The sequence below is a fragment of the Elephantulus edwardii genome, unplaced genomic scaffold, assembly GCF_000299155.1.
Source record: "Elephantulus edwardii isolate Elephantulus edwardi_28Jun2011 unplaced genomic scaffold, EleEdw1.0 scaffold00090, whole genome shotgun sequence".
NCBI lineage: Eukaryota > Metazoa > Chordata > Mammalia > Macroscelidea > Macroscelididae > Elephantulus > Elephantulus edwardii.
In genome coordinates, this window is record NW_006399840.1 from 2859479 (window position 1) to 2880465 (window position 20987).

Below are 20987 nucleotides of genomic sequence, written 5' to 3' on the forward strand. Positions count from 1 at the left end.
GAGAGCTGGAAACGTGGGGGGGGGGGTGAGGTGGGCATTAGGACCTGGGAGATGAATGTGGGAGACTCATAAAGGTTCTTGTAGAAAGAAAGGAAACTTTTAGGGTTATTTTCCCCACCTCTTTCCTTGAAAACTCTAAGATTGTCTTCAATGACCGAACCTGACTGGGAATCTGACAACCCTTTAAAGGCCTATAAAAAAAAAATCAAGTAAACAAACAGAAAATCCTTTCTTGTTTTCACATTTCTTTTTAGAGAATAAGAGAAAACTGATTTTTTAGTTACAAAAAATTACATACCTTTTCTTTTTGTAAAAAATTTTCTTTTGTGTTTCTCTCTAAATATATTTAGATTGTTTTCTTGTCATTTGTACTTTGAAAATATTAATTAAGCTTGGAAGCAGGAGTGACATCCACTTCCAAAATTGCTTGCTTCTGGAAACCCTATGAACCAGGAGAAACAATGAAGGTCATACTAGTGTTCAGGTCTTTTGTTCATCAGGTCGCTATGAGTCACCTACGACTCGATGGCGACAACAACAACAATACAAGAATAACTTACACAGATGTACTTACACAATCTTGTTAGAATACTAAATTCCCCCCCCCCCAAATCTATATATCATGGTGAAAAAAGTGGTTTCCCCTTCTCTCTCTTTATTGACTTTATTTCATATGTATAAGTGAAACAATTCCTTTGAAAGTATGCAGAAAGACTTTAGGTAAAAATTACTTGTTTGATCATCAGAACGGCTCCATATAACTTTAGCTGATAGAAATTAATGGGTGCTCTTAGAAGCAGATGGCCCAGCTTTTCTTCCTACCTTGTACTGTTCAACACCCTCAAATGCACTGCCATAGAATAAGAACTGAATCCTACATAATCTTTTTGTTTGCAAATCACACAGGAGGAGATTGCCCATCTTTCTTCCTCAGAGGTGGATTCGAACCTCCAGTGTCAGGTATCCTTTGGGATCACAGCACAACTCCCTGTGGATCAAGTCATCAGAGCTTGAGAGAAACATGCAAATCTTGAGGGCTATACTTGAGATGCCCTGACCAGGAGTTGAACCCATGCCTTGAGCACAGAAGGCAGTAGTTCCACCACTGGACAACCAGTGCACTTTTAAGAGTTTGTGGTAGACAGTCACATATAGCATGACACAGCTTAAACATATATTAAACAATTCACTTTATGCTGCTATTAAAAATATTGACAAGGAAAAAAAGGAGAAAAGGGGAAAAAATTAAGAGAAAAACTCAATAGAGTTAGGTCAGCACTAAAATTGTCACCACCTACTTTGGAAGAATTAGGACCATTCACATTTTGTCACCTGTGAACACTATCAGTTTGTTATACTGTGGTGGATTGCATATTGTATGATCTGTGAATTATATGATTGTTATTTCAAATACCAGAAGGGTCATATGTGGTGCACAGGTTTCAGTGAAACATTTAGACAAAGATAGACTAGGAAGAAAGAGCTGGTAATCATTTAAAAAAACAAAACCAAACAAAACCAAGCAGTGAATATCTCACAAATAAAGTAGAACATTGTCTGATATAATGCTGGAAGATAAGGCCCTCAAGTTGGAAGAACTCAAAATACAACTAGGAAACAATAGTCTTTTCAAAGTCGTTTTGATACTAACAATATAGACAGAGTAAGACTTTTGGAATGTTCATTTGTTATTGTGATATGACTCAAAATGAGAAGAAAACCACGTTAAGCATCTACTAATAACGTATGCTACGTGAAGTGTGAATGTAGGGAAATTGGAAATAATAAATTGGATACACAAAGAGATCCTAGGTATTGTTGTTGTTGTGTACTACAGCGTTGAATCTGACTCACAGCTGACCTTCCAGCAGGTTTTCAGAGGCAGTTTAATGGCATGGGAGGAGATTGCTCATCTTTCTCCCACAGGGTAGCTGGTAGATTTGAACTGTGTGCCTTTGGGTTGGCAGTGCAGCTCTTTAGCACTAAGCCACCAAAAATCCCTATCCTAAATATTGTTGTTAGATACCATTGAGTCAAGTATGCTTCATAAAGACTTTATGAACAATAGATCTACACCCTGTCCTATCCTGTGCCATCGTTATTGTCTTTGACACAGTTGAACCCATTGCTGCAGTCACTGTGTCAATCTATCTGGTTGAGGGTCTTCCTCTCTTTTGCTGACCCTACACTTTTCCAAATATAATAACATGCCCAAAGTATGTGAGATGAAGCTTCATCATCTTCGCCTCCAAGACACATTTTGGTTGCACTTTCAAAAGACATATCTGTTTATTCTTTTGGCAGTTCATGAGATATTCAGTTCTCTTCTCCAAATCAAAGGCATCAATTATTCTTGATCCTAGGTATTAGTGAGCTGATATAGATTGCTGTTAACCATTTTGAAAGAAACGATCATATGATCTTCTACACTAAGAATGACCAATTAAATGTCATAATTAGCATAAAAATATTTCAAGATCTAGCTTGAAGAACAGTACAGTCAGTGATAGGATAATATCACACAACCATGAGAAAGATGAATTATAAGGCTGCTATTATGAAAATAAAATCTAAAATATGTAGATGATACAAAGAAAATAAAAATCCTTACAAAAGGTGTGATAAGCAACATAGAGATAACTGGAGAAAATACTGATGTTGTAAATTATTTCCATTTTACTTAGATTTACAGTCAGTACTCATTAGAAGAAGTAAAGAAATCAAATTATCCATTACATTAGGCAAATCTACAAAAGACTTTACTTGGAAGTCTTAAGGAGCAAAGACATCAACTTGAGGACTAAGGTGCACCTGATCCAAGTAATGATATTTTCAATCCTCAGATGCTTGCAAAACTTGAACAATGAATAAGGAAGGTTGATGAATTATGGTGCTGGTGAAAAATATTGAACATCTTGTGGAATGCCAAGAGAATTAAAAAATCTGTCTCAGGAGCAGAACAATCAGAATGTTTCTCAGAAGTGAGGATGTTGGTGTGCAACAATGAATGAAGGGAGATCCAAGTTTTCTGTAAACTTTTGTGAAAATAACAATTAACAAAAATAGAGTCGGGGGTGGGGAAGAAGTGAGGATGTTGAGACTTCAATTTGCAGCACCTAGATAAGAACATACAAGGACAAAGAGATATTTAGCAAAAAAAGAGGAAGACTATCAACAAGATGGATTGGGAAAATTGCTGCAATGATGGGCTCAAACAGCAGTGATTGTGAGGATGGTGCGGAAAGGGAGAGTGTTGAGTCGGACTTGACTCCAGGGGGCCTAACTGTCACAGCAGTACCTTTCGTCAATTATGTAAACGATGTTTCAATATGCCTAATAAATTAGTTTCGAAGGAAGCTTTCTGGCTAAGTAGTCTTATAATCTTATTCTGAGTCCCAAGTGGACAATAGATTTGAGAGGAGTACAAAGGTTGAACGTCTTGGAGTGAGAAGTGTCTGTAATAATCTCAATTAAGAAACTCATAGAGAGAATCACACTCATTGCCATTGAAATAGTCAGTACTGACTAGTAACTGACCTTTCATTGGGCTTTGGAGGCTGTAAACCCCCGGGAGAAGATTGCTCATCATTTTCCTGTGGAGCCTGGCATGGATTCCAACGACCAGAGAGGCATGGGAACAACTCTTTTTCAGGCAATAGCATCTGTGCTCCCTAAAGTGAGAAGAGAGAGAAACAAATCTATCTAAGAAGATATTTAAAAGTCATCTTGGTGGCTGAATCGGCAGAGTGAGGGAAACATTCTACAACGGTGCTGCTATGTGTTGTTGTTGTGTACCATAGAGTCAGAACCAACCCACAGTCACATGAGAGGAGATTGCTCATCCTACTCCCGAGAGTGACTGGTGACCTTGAACTGCGTGCCTCTGAGACTGAAACGCAGCTTCTTGTCACTAATCTACCAGAGCTCATGTTACTAAATAGGCTACAAATTATTTTACATTCTAGAAATGTTTTTTTGACAGTGAATAAACTTCTTTTGAGAATCTGTAAGGATGGCAATACTAGGTTCCAAGGTAAGAAACAAAAGAAGGGCAAATTTGAGGCAAAGACAGTGAATTCAGTCAATCAAAAGTTTGGTGCTTTGAACTCACTAGTTGCTTTTCAGGAGAAAGACGAGGCAGTCAGATCCTGTAAAGATTTGAACCTCAGAAACTCTATCCTCCACTCTATTCTAACTCTGTCCGTAGGTCACTATGAGTTGGAATTGGCTTGATTTCAGTGGGTGCATCGTTTATCCAAATTTAACTATTAAATTAGCAGTTGACTGTCTATGGCCATAAAAAAAAAAAAAAATTAGCAGTTGACTGAATGGCACTAACATAAGAGCCACATCTAAGCCAGAAACAGAAATTTAGATTGTTAACACATGGAAGAAAAGGAAGTCTTGAAATTAGAATGATTACTGAAAAAGAATATAGAAAAAAATGGAGAGAAGGGCTATGGACAAAATCATGAGCTCAACCTGAGTTATTGGGGTTTTTTATTATTATACTGGTTTATTTATAAAATTCTAATACATTGTTTTTCACACCAGCTACTTCTCATTTCCTTCATCCCCCCATCAAGTTGTGCGACCCCATGATTAATTCTCCCCACCCCTGCACATCCTCACCCCTCTACATCAATCGTCTCCTGTCCCTCCTTGGATCCTCATACTCATTCTACAATAATGGCTATATACAGTATTTATTCTTATGGGGCTGAGTTAGTTCACTCAGCATAATGTTCTCCAGTTCCTCAAGGAACTTTTGTTGTTGTTAAGTGCCTGATACTGGTTGTGGATTCAAGATAAAATTGTTGACTACTTCAACCTTTTCTCCATCTATCATGCTGTTGTCTATTGATCCAGTGGTGAGGATTTTCATTTTCTTGATGTTGAGACAATCCACATTGAAGGCTGTAGTCTTTGATCTTCCCCAGCAAGCTTTTCAAGTCTTCCTCAGCAAGCAAGGTTGTATAATTTGCATAAAGTAAGTTATTTAGTCTTCTTCCAATTTTGATGCCATATTCTTCTTCATATAATTCAGCTTCTCAAATGACTTGCTCAGCAGGTTGAATAGGTATGGATAAAGGGTACAATTCTGACAGGCACCTTTTCTGATTTTAAACCATGCAGTGTTCTCTTGTTCTGTTTGGACAACAACTTCTTGGTTTAGGTCTAAGAGTCTCAGGAGCACAGTTAAGTAAGTGTTCTAGAATCTCAATTATTCTATTATTCACAATTTGTTATGGTCTGCATAGTCAAGTATCTTCACATGGTCAATTAACCACAGGATACATTACTCCAGTGTTCTCCGTTTTCACCTACTTTTTTTGTCATTAGTAATAATATCCTTCATTCCACAGACTTTTCTGAATCCAGCTTGACTTTTTTGCAGTTCCCTCTTGATGTACTGTTCTACTCGTTTTTAAATAATCTTCAGCAATAGTTTCCTTGCATGTGATACTGATGATACTGTTTGATAATTTCACATTAGGTTAGATTACCTCTTTTTTTTCTTTTTTAGGAATGGGAAAATATGGATCTTTTTTCAGTCAGTTGTTTTGGTAGCTTCTAAAGAACACCAAGAAATAGGACCTATAAATGATTATCCAATCCTCATAGTTAGGTCTTAAAATTTTTAAATTTACATTTGTTAATATTTTTTTATGGTGTGTGTTATGTGCCATCAAGTTGGAAATGACTCATAGTTTACCCTTCAGTGAGTTTCTGGAGGTTGAAAATGGCAAGAGAAGAGATTGTCCACCTTCCTCTTGTGGAAGAGCTGGTGAATTCCAACAGCAGGACTTTGGGTTGGCCGTGCAGCTCTTTACCCAGTAGGTCATCAGCTCTCCCCAATTTATCTTTACTCTGATATATTTCATATATTAAAGAAGTATAGATGAGGATAACAGTGTTCATGAGCCTATTACTTCAACACAGCTGAAGGACCTAATTGTACTTCTTCCTGATCGTTCTCCCAATTCTCTTTCTTAATAGAACCTGAATTAGATTGTACAGTTTCCATGTTTGTCTTTTATAACACACTTTAAAAAATTATTTTACATTGGTTTGCTAACAAAATTTGTATACATTGTCTTTCATACTATGCTTCTTTTACATTGACACTTTTACAGTGTTTCAGTTCATCAGCATCTGAAAGGAAATACCTTCTTACATTAATACTGAGAAATAGTTCTCATATTCTAGCGTTACAAATTGCCTTTCAAAAAATTACAGGTGTCTTTAGAGTATATTCCCAGCAGGAAACCAGAGGCAGGACTCAGACAGATGTTTACACACTGTGTTTACTGCTGCATTAGCAAAGATAGAAAAAAAAGAGATAGAATAGCAAAGAGATGGAAGCAACCCAAGTGCCCATCAACAAACAAAAGGATAGAAAAAACTCTGGTACATCCACACAATGGAATACTATGCAGCATTGAAAAACAATTAATTAGTAAAATGTGGGTGAGCCTGGAGGACATTATGCTGAGTAAACTCTCTCAGTCACAAAAGGACAAAATCTGCATAACACCACTGTTATGAAATGAGACTAGATGAGAGTTTGTGGGGAGAACAGGAAAAGACTGGGTAGACAATGAACACTGCTAAGGGGAAGAATGTTTGGAAAGGAATACATAATTAGGTATTATATATATGATAACAATCTTAAATAAGGGATATGTTGCAAAGTGGACTGGGCAGGGGGAGGGAAGAAAATATAGAAGGAATAAATAAATTTTTTTTGAAAAATTTACAGATGTACCTCTTTTTGTCAAATTACACTTGCATTTGGGCTGATAAGTATCACGAGCTATTGCTTTATTGCCTTTCAGCTCCAAATCCACACTTCACTGACTTTTATGATACTACAGGTAGATGTTATAATTTTTAATAATTTTCTTTGCCACGTACTTCCTTTAGTAAGCGAAGAAAGTCAAAGACTACAGTATACAGTGTTCACATTCATTCATTACTTCTCAAGATCAATCTGGGAAACATCATTGGCTTTTGTCCTACAGGCTTCTGCACTTGATCATACTAGAGAAGTTGTCTGGAGACCAGGGAATGGCACCAAGTTTTAGCAGGAGACACAAGGGGTACCACATGCTAACCTTTCCACAGTTCCAAACACAGTACATTGACAGGGAAAAGGCATAACTTCAAGCTGGTTTTAGAAGCAAGGATATCTTTGCTGATGTCAGAAGGATCCTCACTGAAAGTAAAGAATACCAAAAGAATGTCTATTTGTGCTTTATTGCCTATGCAAAGACATTTGACTGTGTGGATTATAACAAATTATGGCTGACTTTGAGAAGAATGGGAATCCCAGAATCTATACCTAGAACGAGATGCTGTTGTTCAAACGGAGCAATGGAACAATGCATGGTTTAAAATCAGGAAGAGTGTGTATGAGGATTGCATCCTTTCTGTTGCTACAGGCACAAGCACTTTCTGGCTCACAGAAGGGTCTGTAATGCTAGCCCAACAACTGCCCACATTCTGTTGGGTCACCTTTCTTGCGAATGGGGATAAATATGTATTTCTTCCAGTCAGTTGGCCAGTTAGCTATCCTCCAAATTTCCTCACATAGACTGGTGAGCACATTCAGGGCTGCATCTGTTAGTTGAAATGTGTCAGTTGATATTCCATCAATATCTGGGGCCTTATTTTTTGGCAATGCCTTTAGTGCAGCTTGAACCTCATCCTTCATCATCATTGGCTCTTTGTTTTATGACAGTCAACCTTTATGCTGAGCAAATCATTCATTAAGCCAGACTCTATGAAGAAGAATGTGGACTGGAGGAAGACTCACCAACCAACAATCTACATCTGCATATGACACAACTTTGCTTGCTGGAAGTGAGGGGGATATGAAATACTTGCTGCAGAAGATCAAGGACTACAGCCTTTGGTATAGATTATATTTCAACATCAAGAAAATGAAGGTCCTTACTATAGAACCAAGAGTCAATATTATAATAGATGGAGAAAGATTAAATCTATCAATGATTTAATCTTGCTTTGATCAACAATCAACACCTTTGGTACCAGCAGTAGGGAAAACAAGAGACATATTACACCTGCTGTCAGGAACCTCTTCAAAATGCTGAAGAGCATTTATGTCTCTCTGAAGACTAAAGTGCTCCTGATTCAGGCCATGGTCTTTTCAACCACCTACTACATCAGAGAGCTAGACAATGAACAGGATGACAGAAGAATTGATGCCTTTGAGTTGTGATGCTGGAGATGAGTGCCGCTGAATATCCCCAGAAAGAGTGCTGAGTATCGCCAAAAGAACAAACAGAGATGTCTTGGGAAATACAATGTCAGAGTGTTTCTTGGAGGCAAAGATGGCAAATATTTGTATTTCATAATTTGGACCTGTAACTAGGCAAGGCCGTTCCATTAAAAAGAAAATCATACTTGGAAAGGAGGGTCAATGAAGGAAAGGAAAACCTCCAATGAGATGGTTTAACATGGTGAATTCAGCAATTGATTCTAGTGTGTCAAAGATGATGAAGATGGCACAGGATAGGGCAGGGTTCAGGTCAGCTGTTCATGAGGTCACTATGAGTTGTACTAAACTCTATAGCACCTAAAAACCCAACAACACAACCTTCAGAAAACTAAAGCAAAATCTACATCTCACACCGCACATAAAAACCAACTCAAAGGGGATTAGAGACCTAAGGGTAAACTTCCAAATCATAAAGATCATTGGTCACAAAATAGTTAAAAAGTTAGAAGCCTTAGACTATGGCATATCTTCCCTTTGTTTTGACTTGTTGGCATTCTAGTGTAATTTTCAGAGTCTCTTCTGACATATATTTGGTCTTTTCTTTCTCCTTTGTTTACCTTTGAATTACCTTTTTCTTTCTTCATAGATGGCATCGTAGAGATCCCACAGCTCACATGGCTTTCATCTGTTAGTGTTAATGCCTCAGACCTGTTCTTGAGATGGATTTTAAATTCAGCTTGGATAGAGGCAAGGTGCATTTTGGTTCTTGTACATTTGTTTCCATTTTCTTTAGCTTCAATTTGAACTTGCACATGAGTAGTTGATGATGTCTTCGACAATCAGCACCTGGCCTCCTTTTCACAGTTGATAGTGAGCTTCTCCAATGATACTTTCCATAGATGCAATCAATCTGATTCCTGTTTAGTTCATCTGGTGAGATCCATGTGTATCTTTTCAGTTTTTTGTTTTTATAGAAAAGGCATTTGCAATGAGTAAATCATTGATTGTACAAAATTCTATCATTCTCTCTCTAGCCTTGTTTCTGTCACCAAGCCTGTAGTTTTCAACTACTGGTCCTTCTTCCTTGTTTCCAACTTTTGCACTCCTGTCACCACTTATTATTAATGAATCTTGGTGGCATTTTGATCAGTTTCAGACTGCATCAGTTAGTAGAAATCTTATATTTTCTCCTCTTGTCTTTAATTTCTGGCATTTGAGAGGTGGACAAATGACTAATGATGACAGAAAAATAGATGAGGCAATGTTCAAAATCACTAGCAGTCAGAGAGATGTAGAACAAAACAATAATGAGCTACTGTCTCACTCCAGCAACAATCACAACAATCACAAAGTTTAACAGGACAACAAACAATGTTGGAGAGGATGTGGAGAGATTGGAACTGCTATGCACTGCTTGTGGGATTGTAAAATGGTACAACTGCTCCAGAAGGCTGATTGGCATTTCTACAAAAGCCAAAGATAGCAATCCCATATAACCTAGCTATTCCACTACTAGGAACATATCTCAAGGAAATTAGAGCTGAGATATGAACGAATATATGTACACCTATGTTCATTGACTGTGCATGAGATGGATTGATACAGTAACTGGTGCAATGGGGGTAGGTGTGTCATAATCAGTGAGACTGGCTCAGGATAGGGCAGACTTCAGAGCTGCTTAGATAGGGCCACTATGAGTCCCCCACAATTCGACAGCACATAACAATAACAAAAACATGTTCATTTCAGCATTATTAACAATATCAAGAAAATAGAAACAACCCAAATGACCACCAACAAACAAATGGATAAACTATGGTATATTTACACAATGGAACTGTGAAGTACTTAAGAATAACGAAGTATTTGTAAATTATAACACAATATGGGAGAGTACAGAGGACATATGTTGCATTAAGTAGCTCAGTAAGAAAAGGACAAATACTGAAAAAGACTGCTATTATGAAGATATCTGAGAGGTTGGGAGTTTATGTGTGTGTGTAGTGGAAACAGAAATAGAACATACAGACAATGAACATTATAAGGACCAGGACACAAGAGGATAAACTTGAGAAAAACTCAAATAAGGAAAATATGACTTTTGCAATTAGCAAATATTAACAAGTTGTTGTTGTTGTTATGTGCCGTCGAGTTGCTTGCAACTCATAGCGATCCTATGTACCACAGCCCTAAACTCTGCTCTGTCTTGTGCCAATCGCACCGTCTCTGACACACCCATCCCGATTACCCCAATCATTGAATCAATCCACCTGATAGGGGGCTTTCCCCTTCTGCGCTGTCCCTCCACCCTACCAAGCATGATGTCCCTCTCCAAGGACCTGTCCCTCCTTGCAACATGTGCAAAGTATGTTAGATGGAGCCTCAGAATCCTTGCCTCCAAGGATCAGGCCGGTTTGACCCTTTCCAGGATGAATCTGTTTGTTTTCCTAGCAGTCCATGGTACCCTCAATACTCTTCTCCAGCACCACAGCTCAAAGGCATCAATTCTCCTTCTATCATCCTTAGTCATTGTCCAACTCTCTAATGCATAACAAGTGATAGCAAAGGCCATGGCCTGTATCAGGCGCACCTTACTCTTCAAAGAGACACCATTGCTCTTCAGTACTTTGGAGAGGTCCCTAACAGCAGACTTTGCCATCGCAATCTGTCTTCTAATTTCCTGGTTGCTGGTGCCAAGAATGTTGACTGTGGAGCCAAGCAAACTGAAGCTGTGAACAATCTCAATCTCTTCACCATCCATCCTGATGCTGCCAATTGGCCAGTGGTGAGAATCTTTGTCTTCTTGACATTGAGCCTCAATCCATATTGGAGGCTGCAGTCTTTGACCCTCTGCAGCAAGTGCTTCAGGTCCTCCTTAGTTTCAGCAAGCAGGGTTGTGTCATCTGCATATCATAGATTGTTGATAGATCTTCCACCAATCTTGACCCCACATTTCTCTTCATAGAACCCAGCCTCCTGGATAATCTGTTCTGCATACAGGTTAAAAAGATATGGAGATAGGACATATCCCTGGCGTACGCCCTTCCCAAATTTGAACCATGCAGTGTTTCCTTGCTCTGTCCTGATGACTGCCTCTTGGTCCAAGTATAGGTTTCTCATTAGCATGATCAAGTATTCTGGTATTCCCATTCTTCTCAGAGTCAGCCATAGTTTGTTATGATCCACACAGTCAAACGCCTTCGCATAGTCAATGAAACACAGATATACATTCCTCTGGTATTCCCTGCTTCAGCTAAGATCCATCTAACATTAGCTACAATATCCCTAGTATGACGACCCCTTCTAAGCCCAGCCTGGACTTCTGGCAGTTCTCTGCTGATGTGTTGTTCCAGTCGTTTTTGGATAATCTTCAGTAGAATCAATCTTGTTTGCATGTGAAATTAATGATACTCTTTTTAGTAGAAGAGGGGGGAGGAAATCGCAAGGACAGCAAAGATAAGTGAACGGATGGGAGCTTTGGGGAAACGTGAATGAATAGGTAATGTGTTGAGACAGATTGATTTAAGTTATAGATCAGTAATAATTAATTCTATAGAACACCATGTATAGAAAAAAAGCAATGTATATGACCTTTTAAGTGACCCAGTATAAAAGTAAAATTTTATATTAAAAAACACAACAGAAAGAAAACATCAAAATGGATGTCAAAGGAAACTCTGAAACTTACTTCAAAACATTTGTTGTTGTTGTTGTTGTTATGTGCCGTCGAGTCACTTGCGGCACATAGCGACCCTATGTACAACAGCCCTAAACTCTGTTCTGTCCTGTGCCAATCGCACTGTCTCTGACACACCCATCCCAATTATCCCAGTCACTGAATCAATCCACCTCATAGAGGGCCTTCCCCTCCTGCGCTGTCAATCCACACTCCCAAGCATGATGTCCCTCTCCAAGGACCAGTCTCTCCTCACAACATGTCCAAAGTATGTTAGACGGAGCCTCAGAATCCTTGCCTCCAAGGAGCCACTCGGTTTAACCCTTTGTTGTTGTTGTTGTTGTTATGTGCAGTCGAGTCGTTTCCGACTCATAGCGACCCTATGCACAACAGCCCTAAACTCTGTTCTGTCCTGTGCCAATCGCACTGTCTCTGACACACCCATCCCAATTATCCCAGTCACTGAATCAATCCACCTCATAGAGGGCCTTCCCCTCCTGCGCTGTCCCTCCACCCTCCCAAGCATGATGTCCCTCTCCAAGGACCTGTCCCTCCTTGCAACATGTGCAAAGTATGTTAGATGGAGCCTCAGAATCCTTGCCTCCAAGGATCAGGCCGGTTTGACCCTTTCCAGGATGAATCTGTTTGTTTTCCTAGCAGTCCATGGTATCCTCAATACTCTTCTCCAGCACCACAGCTCAAAGGCATCAATTCTCCTTCTATCATCCTTAGTCATTGTCCAACTCTCTAATGCATAACAAGTGATAGCAAAGACCATGGCCTGTATCAGGCGCACCTTACTCTTCAAAGAGACACCATTGCTCTTCAGTACTTTGGAGAGGTCCCTAACAGCAGACTTTGCCATCGCAATCTGTCTTCTAATTTCCTGGTTGCTGGTGCCAAGAATGTTGACTGTGGAGCCAAGCAAACTGAAGCTGTGAACAATCTCAATCTCTTCACCATCCATCCTGATGCTGCCAATTGGTCCAGTGGTGAGAATCTTTGTCTTCTTGACATTGAGCCTCAATCCATACTGGAGGCTGCAGTCCTTGACCCTCTGCAGCAAGTGCTTCAGGTCCTCCTTAGTTTCAGCAAGCAGGGTTGTGTCATCTGCATATCATAGATTGTTGATAGATCTTCCACCAATCTTGTCCCCACATTTCTCCTCATAGAGCCCCGCCTCCCGGATAATCTGTTCTGCATATAGGTTGAAAAGGTATGGAGATAGGATGCATCCCTGGTGTACGCCCTTCCCAATTTTGAACCATGCAGTGTTCCCTTGCTATGTTCTGACGACTGCCTCCTGGTCCAAGTATAAGTTTCCTATTAGAACGATCAAGTGTTCTGGGATTCCCATTCTTCTTCTATGTGACCTTAATATGCACATGTGAGATGTTACCCCAGCATGCCAGCTGTTGGTCTCAGCCAGAATTATTCAACATCCTTCCAGAAGCACACTCCTACCACATTTAATTACTCCTCTCCAAATCCACACTCAATTATATTCTGATGTACTTCACATATACACACAGACTATTTTAATCAAGAGTTTTTATTTTTACTAAGGGATGCCACACAAAACAAGTAAGATGTAATAATTTAAAAGTTGAGGCTTTTATTACTGTAACAATAGAAGGATAACTAGTAAAATGTATACGGCGATCCAAAGGGAGAAGGGGTGGGAGCAGAGGGGTGAGAATGGGCAGGGAGGAAATCATAGGGTTGTACAATTGCTGGGAGTAGGGAGGGGAAGGTAAAGGAAATGGGAAAGATCCAGCAGGGATCTGGAATGACAAGGTAATGGTAGGCATAGTTCAATAGTGATTAATTTTATAAAAAATAGTGAATGGGAATGATTGTATGAAACACAATGTGAACAAAGAATAAAGTGAAACACAACGTATATGAACTTTGTATGAAAATAAATATAAAATGTTGTTGTTGTTATTGTTATGTGCCATTGAATTGCTTGTGACTCATAGCGACCCTATGTACAAGAGCCCTAACCACCACTATCTCCTGTGCCAACCTCACCGCATCCGACACACTTACTCCCACCACCTCAATCATAGAATTGATCCATCTCACCAGGGGTCTTCCTCTCTTGCACTGACCCTCCACTGTCCCAAACATGATGTCCTTCTCCAAGGACCAGTTGTCCTTGCAACATGTCCAAAGCATACCAGATGAAGCTTCAGAATCCTTGACTCCAAGGAGCATTACAGCTTCACCCTCTCCAGGACAAACCTGTTTGTTCTCCTAGCAGTTCACGGTATATTCAACATTCTTCTCCAGCACCACAGCTCAAAGGCATCAATTTTCTTTCTATCATCCTAAGTCACTGTCCAATTCTCCGAAGCAAAGCATGCAATTGCGAAAATGATAGCCCAGATCAGATGCACCTTAGTCTCTCTTGAGAAGTCCCTGACAGCTGACTTTCCAAATGCAAATAATCTTTTTATTTCCTGGCTGCTGTTACCAAGAGTGTTGACTATGGATCCAAGCAAACTAAAACTGTTAACTATCTCAGTCTCCTCGCTGTCCATACTGATGCTATCAATTGGTCCAGTGGTAAGAATCTTTGTTTTCTTGATGTTGAACTTCAATCTGTATTGAAGGCTGCAGTCCTTGACTCTCTGGGTTGTGTCAATGCAGGTTGTTGGTAAATCTTCCACCAGTCCTGATGCCACATTCCTCCTAGTACAGTCCAGCGTCCTGGATGATCTGTTCCGCATACAGATTGAAAAGGTGTATAGATAGAATACATCCCTGGTGGACCCGCTTCCTGATTTTGAACCATGCAGTGTCTCCTTGCTCTGTTCTGATGACTGTTTCCTGGTCTAAGTATAGGTTTTGTATAAGCACAATCAAAAGTTCTGGGGTTCCCATTCTTCTCAGAGTCAGCCATAGCTTCTTGTGATCCACACAGTCAAAAGCCTTTGCGTAGTCAATGAAGCACAGATAGACAGTCTTCTGGTACTCTCTGCTTTCTGCCAAGATCTGTCTAACATTAGCTATTATATCCCAAGTACCACGATCTCTTCTAAATCCAGCCTGAACATCTGGCAGTTCTCTGTTGATATATTGCTCTAGTTGGTTTTGGATAATTTTCAGCAGATTCTTGCTTGTCTGTGATATTAATGATATTATTCGATAATTTCTGCTCTCTTTCAGGTCACCTTTCTTTGGAATGGGAACAAATATTGATCTCTTTCAGTCAGTTGGCCAGCTGGCTGTCCTCCAGATTTCTTGGCACAACTTAGGGAGCACATCCAGGGCGGCGTCTGTTTGTTGAAATATGTCAATTGGTATGCAATCAACTCCTGAAGCCTTGTTTTTGGCAATTCTTTCAGAGCAACTTGAACTTCCTCCTTCATCACCACTGGTTCTTGTGCATATGTTATTTCATGAAATTCTTCTGTGTCAGCCAATTCCTTCTGATACAGTGACTCTGTGTACTCCTTCCACCTTCTTTTAATGTTTCTTGGATCATTTAACATTCTACCCAAAGCATCCTTAAGTATTGCCTCTTGTGGCTTGAATTTCCGCCCCCCCCACGCCTTCAGCTTAAGAAACACTGAGTGATTATGACCCTTTTGATTTTCTGACTCCAGCTTTCTGCGATTTCCTTACAGTCTCTTGCTTTGTTGTCCCAAGCTGCCCTTTGACATTTTCTGTTCAACTCTTTGATTTCTTGATTTCTTCATTTAGCTTTGGCTTCTTGGCACTCTAATGCAATATTCAAAGTCTTATCTGACATCCATCTTGGTCTTTTCCTCCTCTTCCGCCTTTGTAATTATCTTTTGTATTCTTCCTGCATGATATTCTCGATATCTTCCCACAGCTCATGTGGTCTATGCTCCTTGGTGCTCAAGGCCCCAAACCTGTTCCTGAGATGGTTTTGAAATTCTAATGGGACAGACTGAAGGTCAAATTTTGGTTCCTTGGATTTGATTTCATTTTCTTCAGATTGAACTTGCATATGAGCAGTTGGTGGTCTGTCCCACAATCAGCACCTTGCCTGGTTTTCAGCTGATATTGAGCTTCTCCAGCGATTCTTTCCACATATGTAATCTTTTTTATTCCTATGCATACCATCAGGTGAAATCCATGTGTATAGCCTGCCTTTGTGTTTCTTATAAAAGGTATTTGCAATGAATAAAACATTGAATGTGCAGAATTCTATCATTCTATTTCCAGCCTCATTTCTGTCACTGAGTCCAAATTAAGGTTTTTGATCCATAAAATTCTTGTTGTAAAAGTATTTACTCAAAATATTCTGGTAACTGTGAGAATATAAGCCTAGTTTTTCTTTCAAAACACAGTCTAATAGTAAGAAGTGACATGCCTGTTTAAAGAATGAAGAACAATCACCAGACTATGATGTAGAGTACACTCCACCTGCCAGGAACAGGACTCACCAGCCCTGGCTTGTAAAGGAGTCCATAGCTAGGAGATGGAATCTGAGGTGGTTCCAGAGGAGTGGCAGAGAAAAGAAAGTGGGCAGGAGGCTGATAATGTCTGTTCTACTCCGGTCTCACAAATTTAACAATTCTTCATGTAAAGAAATAAATGGAAGTTAAAAATAAAAATTAGCTTTTTAAGATTCTTTTGAAACCTTCTCTAGATAAGAACTAGTGTCACACTATCTGACAGGACTTTCAACAGTTTTTCTGGCTCATAGTTTTAGGATCCTTCCTTCTGAGATGATAACGTAGAGGTAAGAATGTAAGGAGGAGGCCAATGAAGAAATAGTGGTTTCCTGCAATAGGCATGGCCACTAATAATTCTCTGTAAACCAAAAAGTTATAGCTATGTGTCCAGTCCACACACTGGAGGAAACCATTTAGCAAAGTTAATATAAAGTAGCTAGCCTTAAGAAGCTTAAGGAAATGAGTCAAAGCTTATCTTCTGCAGACTATTTTTCTCTGGGGAATGAGGATGAAACTACATGTTGACAGCAGATCTGATTGTCTCTAAGCAGGTGTTCTTGTTCCCATCATCAACTGATAAAAGGGCAGAAGAAGGAAGTGAAGATAGTAGGAGTGAATGAAGGAACACGTGGAAGGAATCAATACAAATTATTTCCATTGAATGGGAATTCCAGGGACCAAGTAATGTTTAAACAATGAAAAATGGTAGGCCAGTTTTCAACTCTGATGGATATGTCATCAATAGTTTACCTTCTGGGAATAACGGCCACAAGCATTTATAGAAAATTTATTTTATACCTGAATTCCCAAATGAGTGGGAAAAGTTTCAGGCACCTGAATTCTCAGATGAACACAAAAATACTTAAGTGAAATAATCTGGAACAATTTACCAGCAAATTGTATTCTTCAAAGTAATATATCAACATGTTTAAAAGTTCAGTCCATAAATGGGACTTTGATCTGAGTGGGTTTAATCAGGGAAGGTTTGCTAAAGATACACAGTTTGATTAAGTAGATGAAGACCTAGATTGGGGTTCAGGACAGGGAGATGGTCCTGGCTGATGAGATTTACTTATTTTTAGTGGTAGTTCCAAACCACAGAGATTCCAGTGGCCATCCATATTTTCATCTCCATCCAGCTGAGTTCTTTGTCTTCAGAACCTACAGATCACAGGAAGGGAGAATATCTTCCAGGTTATTCTTCCCTGGAGCCTAGCATAGTGGGATTTGATGAACAAAGCCTCTTGGTGCCTTCTTTAGCATAGTATTCGTTTCCCCAGAGTTTTCTATTTCAATACTACGGATATATTCTCATAAAATACTTTAAATGTAGAATAGTTATTATGTCCTTGTAATGCCACTATATGTGTCCAATTATGAAGAAAAAGAACTCTATTTGTTCTATTTTAAGACCCTAAACAAGATTACCTTGCTTTCCTAGCAGGTGAAAGTTTTTTTGCCCAACAAATTAGACATGGGCAAACTGGTTCAATTTCAGGGTACTTTGAAAGCCTTTCCCCTTTTCCACTCATTAGTGTTTGAGGTGTAATGTTAACTCTTGATCATAGGCCCTAAATGAGAGAAATTGTATTGAGAGTGATACGAGATGGGAGATAATCCAAAAGGTATTTTTATTTGGCTTCAGAATACACACATGTATATCAACCTTTGATTATAGGAATATTTGGCATTCCAAAAATTTATTTCAAACCAAAACAGAAGCCAAAACGAGAAGACTTCATGCCACCGGAACTAAGAGGCTATGCCCAATTTCCAGGCCTTGCCAACCCCAATTAATTCCATCTTGCAACTCAGTTCAAGCTGTGGAAAGCATGATAGATTCTCTATCTCATTTCTATTTTACGACCTGCCAAATCTTTGCTGAAGGAGGAAAAGAGTTAAACACATAAGTTTTCCAATAGGTTTCCTGCAGCAAATGGAGTTGAACTACTAACAAAACTTCATTAATATAAATTTTATCATTAATCCACAAAGAACATATGTCTGAACTCTCAGTGGAACAACTCTCCAAATATAGAAAGAGTTAATCCAGTTCAGTACACTGAGTTTATTATGCACCAACCTGGCTGTTTTTGTAGGCAGAAGATTTGAATACAAACTTATAAGCAAGCAAAGATCTTACATTTAGATCTTTATGCCTGAAATGATCTAGCTGGTACCTATCTCAGCAACATCGTCTGCTCCTCTGTGCCTCTTGCACACTATGTAGCAATTACACAAGTTTTGTTTTCTTGAACACGCTAGTTTTCTCTTGACTTGAGGTTCTTGTTATTTTTACCTGGAGACCCTTCTATGTAGTTCTTAAAAAAAGTTTTGTGCTCAGTCTCCATGTTGCCCCTGCATGTGTCTCCGTGGCATACCTGTATGCAATTCCATGTCATGCCTTGCCACGTGGCTAGTCAATTAAGTAAGTACCTGACTTGAGAATTTTTTGATATGTCCCAGATCAGTCTCTTATTTTTTAAATAAAAAAATTTAAATTTTTTAAATAAAGTCTGCTGTTTATTTCCACCTATTAGTTCCTTTGTGGGCGGGGTAGGAGACTGGAGGCCCAGGGGAAGTAGGTCAGGACAAGTGCTTGGGCTGTGGGGACCCCAGGTCCTACCTATAGCCATTTGGGGACTCAACTTCAGGTCTGGGCTCATAGTGTCTCAGACTTTAGGGACAGGATTGGGAAGAAGGACCCCAGGCCTCCCTGACCCTGGCCCCCAGGTCCTTGGCTGGCCCAGCCACAACTGAGAGCTCAGGAGGGCCCCACACGGATGTGAGGGTTCATAAGTGGGTCCAAGTTGGGGTCGCTGTCGGCCGCGGCCCGGCCCAGGAGAGAAATGAGGGCCAGGAGGGCCAGGAAGCCCAGAAGTCTGAGCAACAGCAGCAGCCCTGCCCGCTGCAGTAGAGGTCGCTTCTGAGGCCCAGCCCGGCTCCTCAGCAGCCAGCCAGCCCAAGGCAGGTCAGCGGCGGTACTTGTCATCGGCACAGACACCGGAGGCCCGGTCCCCCCTCATCTTCCCTCATGTCATGCACCTTCCTTGGGGTTGAGGCATGCGTCAAGGGCTTGGGCCCACCCATGTGGATCAACGTGTGCTGTTCAGGCCGGTCTGAGGAGGGTGGGGTTGCAGGGCTAGGCTGTGGAAGGGTGTGGCAGCAGAGGCGCTGGCTGTCTCCTCTTGTCCAGCGGTCCCACTGGTATTGAAGCTGGACCAGTCAAGGAAGTCAGAGGTGTTGAGGGGTTCAGGCTCCTGACTTGCCACCTCGTCGATCAGAGGAAGGCCCAGTCCTGCCTGTGCCCAGTTTACTGTGGTCAGCTTCTCCCTCAATGCTGAGGCCACGGGACCAGCCATGTGGGCGGGGGCAATGATGGGGCCATTGCAGTTGGGGCACTGGTAGCCAGCAGGCACTGCGTTTTGGGGTAGGTGGGTGGCACGCTTGTTGAGGCAGGCCCAGTAGAAAAGATCAAAGCAGATGAGGCGGGTGGTCTCCCGGGCAGGGCAGTCAGGGGCATGTTGCACCCTCTACAATCGGGGTTATAGTTGCTGTCTTGGAGCCAATGCAGGTAAGACTGGATGCTGCACTTACTGTGGTTGGCTACCATGTAGTGCTCGCAGATGTTGAGCTGATGTTCAAAGCAAAACAGGTTGGTCACCTTCCTCTTGGGGCACTTGCAAGTGCCCAGAGCTCCAGCTCCGCACCCTTTAGCTCCAGTCGTTCAGATTAGCCCCTTTGCCGCCACGTCTCTTCTGGGTGCGGCCTGGTCTCTTGCCTGGAGCACTAGACCACAGCACACTAACTAGTGGGGACCCACCCCCTCAGGCTGGATGTAGCCATCCCTACCATCTGGACCCGTGGACATACCTGAAGGACCTTATCTGTCTGTCAGAACACTCCTGCCGATTGTCTAGAAGATCACCCAGGCCTTTTACTGAAAGTTACAGCCTTGCTGCCTGGATGTCCTGCCCCTGCCACCAGGAAACTATGCCCCACTTCTCAGAAGTCCCACCACAATGCCCAGAAGTCCTATCCCTGACACCCAGAAGTCCTGCCTGTGCACCAGGGAAGTCCTAGACCCATTACGTAGAGGACCTGTTGCCACAGCCTGTGCACCTCAATCTCAATGCCAAGAGGATGACCTGCTGCCACCCCTCTGAACTGCACCAGAGACATCAGTATCACAGGTGAATACACTTCATTTCTTCTCCCCTCCTAAATCATGAGCTGCCTTTAGCCTGAATTACCTTGGACTGGCCTAGCTGTAGCAGTTGTTTGACAGAGGAGGCTGCTAATTCACAAGTCTTTTCTCTCCCAAACTGAATCAAGTCTTCCCTTGAGACAAAAGTTCAGAGAGTAACACAGTCAGGGTACCTGCCCCATCCTTCACTGGAACAATGATGTCAGACCAAGAGCCTACTATCACCTCAGGCATGAAAAACTCTACCACAGAAATATCATGTGGAAAGCAGGCTACTTCACATGCTACACAAACCCAAAACAAGATGTCACCCCCAAAAAGTGACACAGTATCAATGGATTTCCTGAAGTCAGAAAGTCTGATAGAACTTTCTGACACAGAATTTACATCACTCTCAATAAAAAAATAGTTGTTGTTGTTGTTGTT

The 20987-nt window shown here is 40.8% G+C and overlaps 1 pseudogene; it reads right to left on the reverse strand.

Annotated features, from left to right (window-relative positions):
- Positions 1 to 19118: 19118 nt before the first annotated feature.
- LOC102870003 lies at positions 19119 to 20225 on the reverse strand (annotated as a pseudogene).
- Positions 20226 to 20987: the final 762 nt, after the last annotated feature.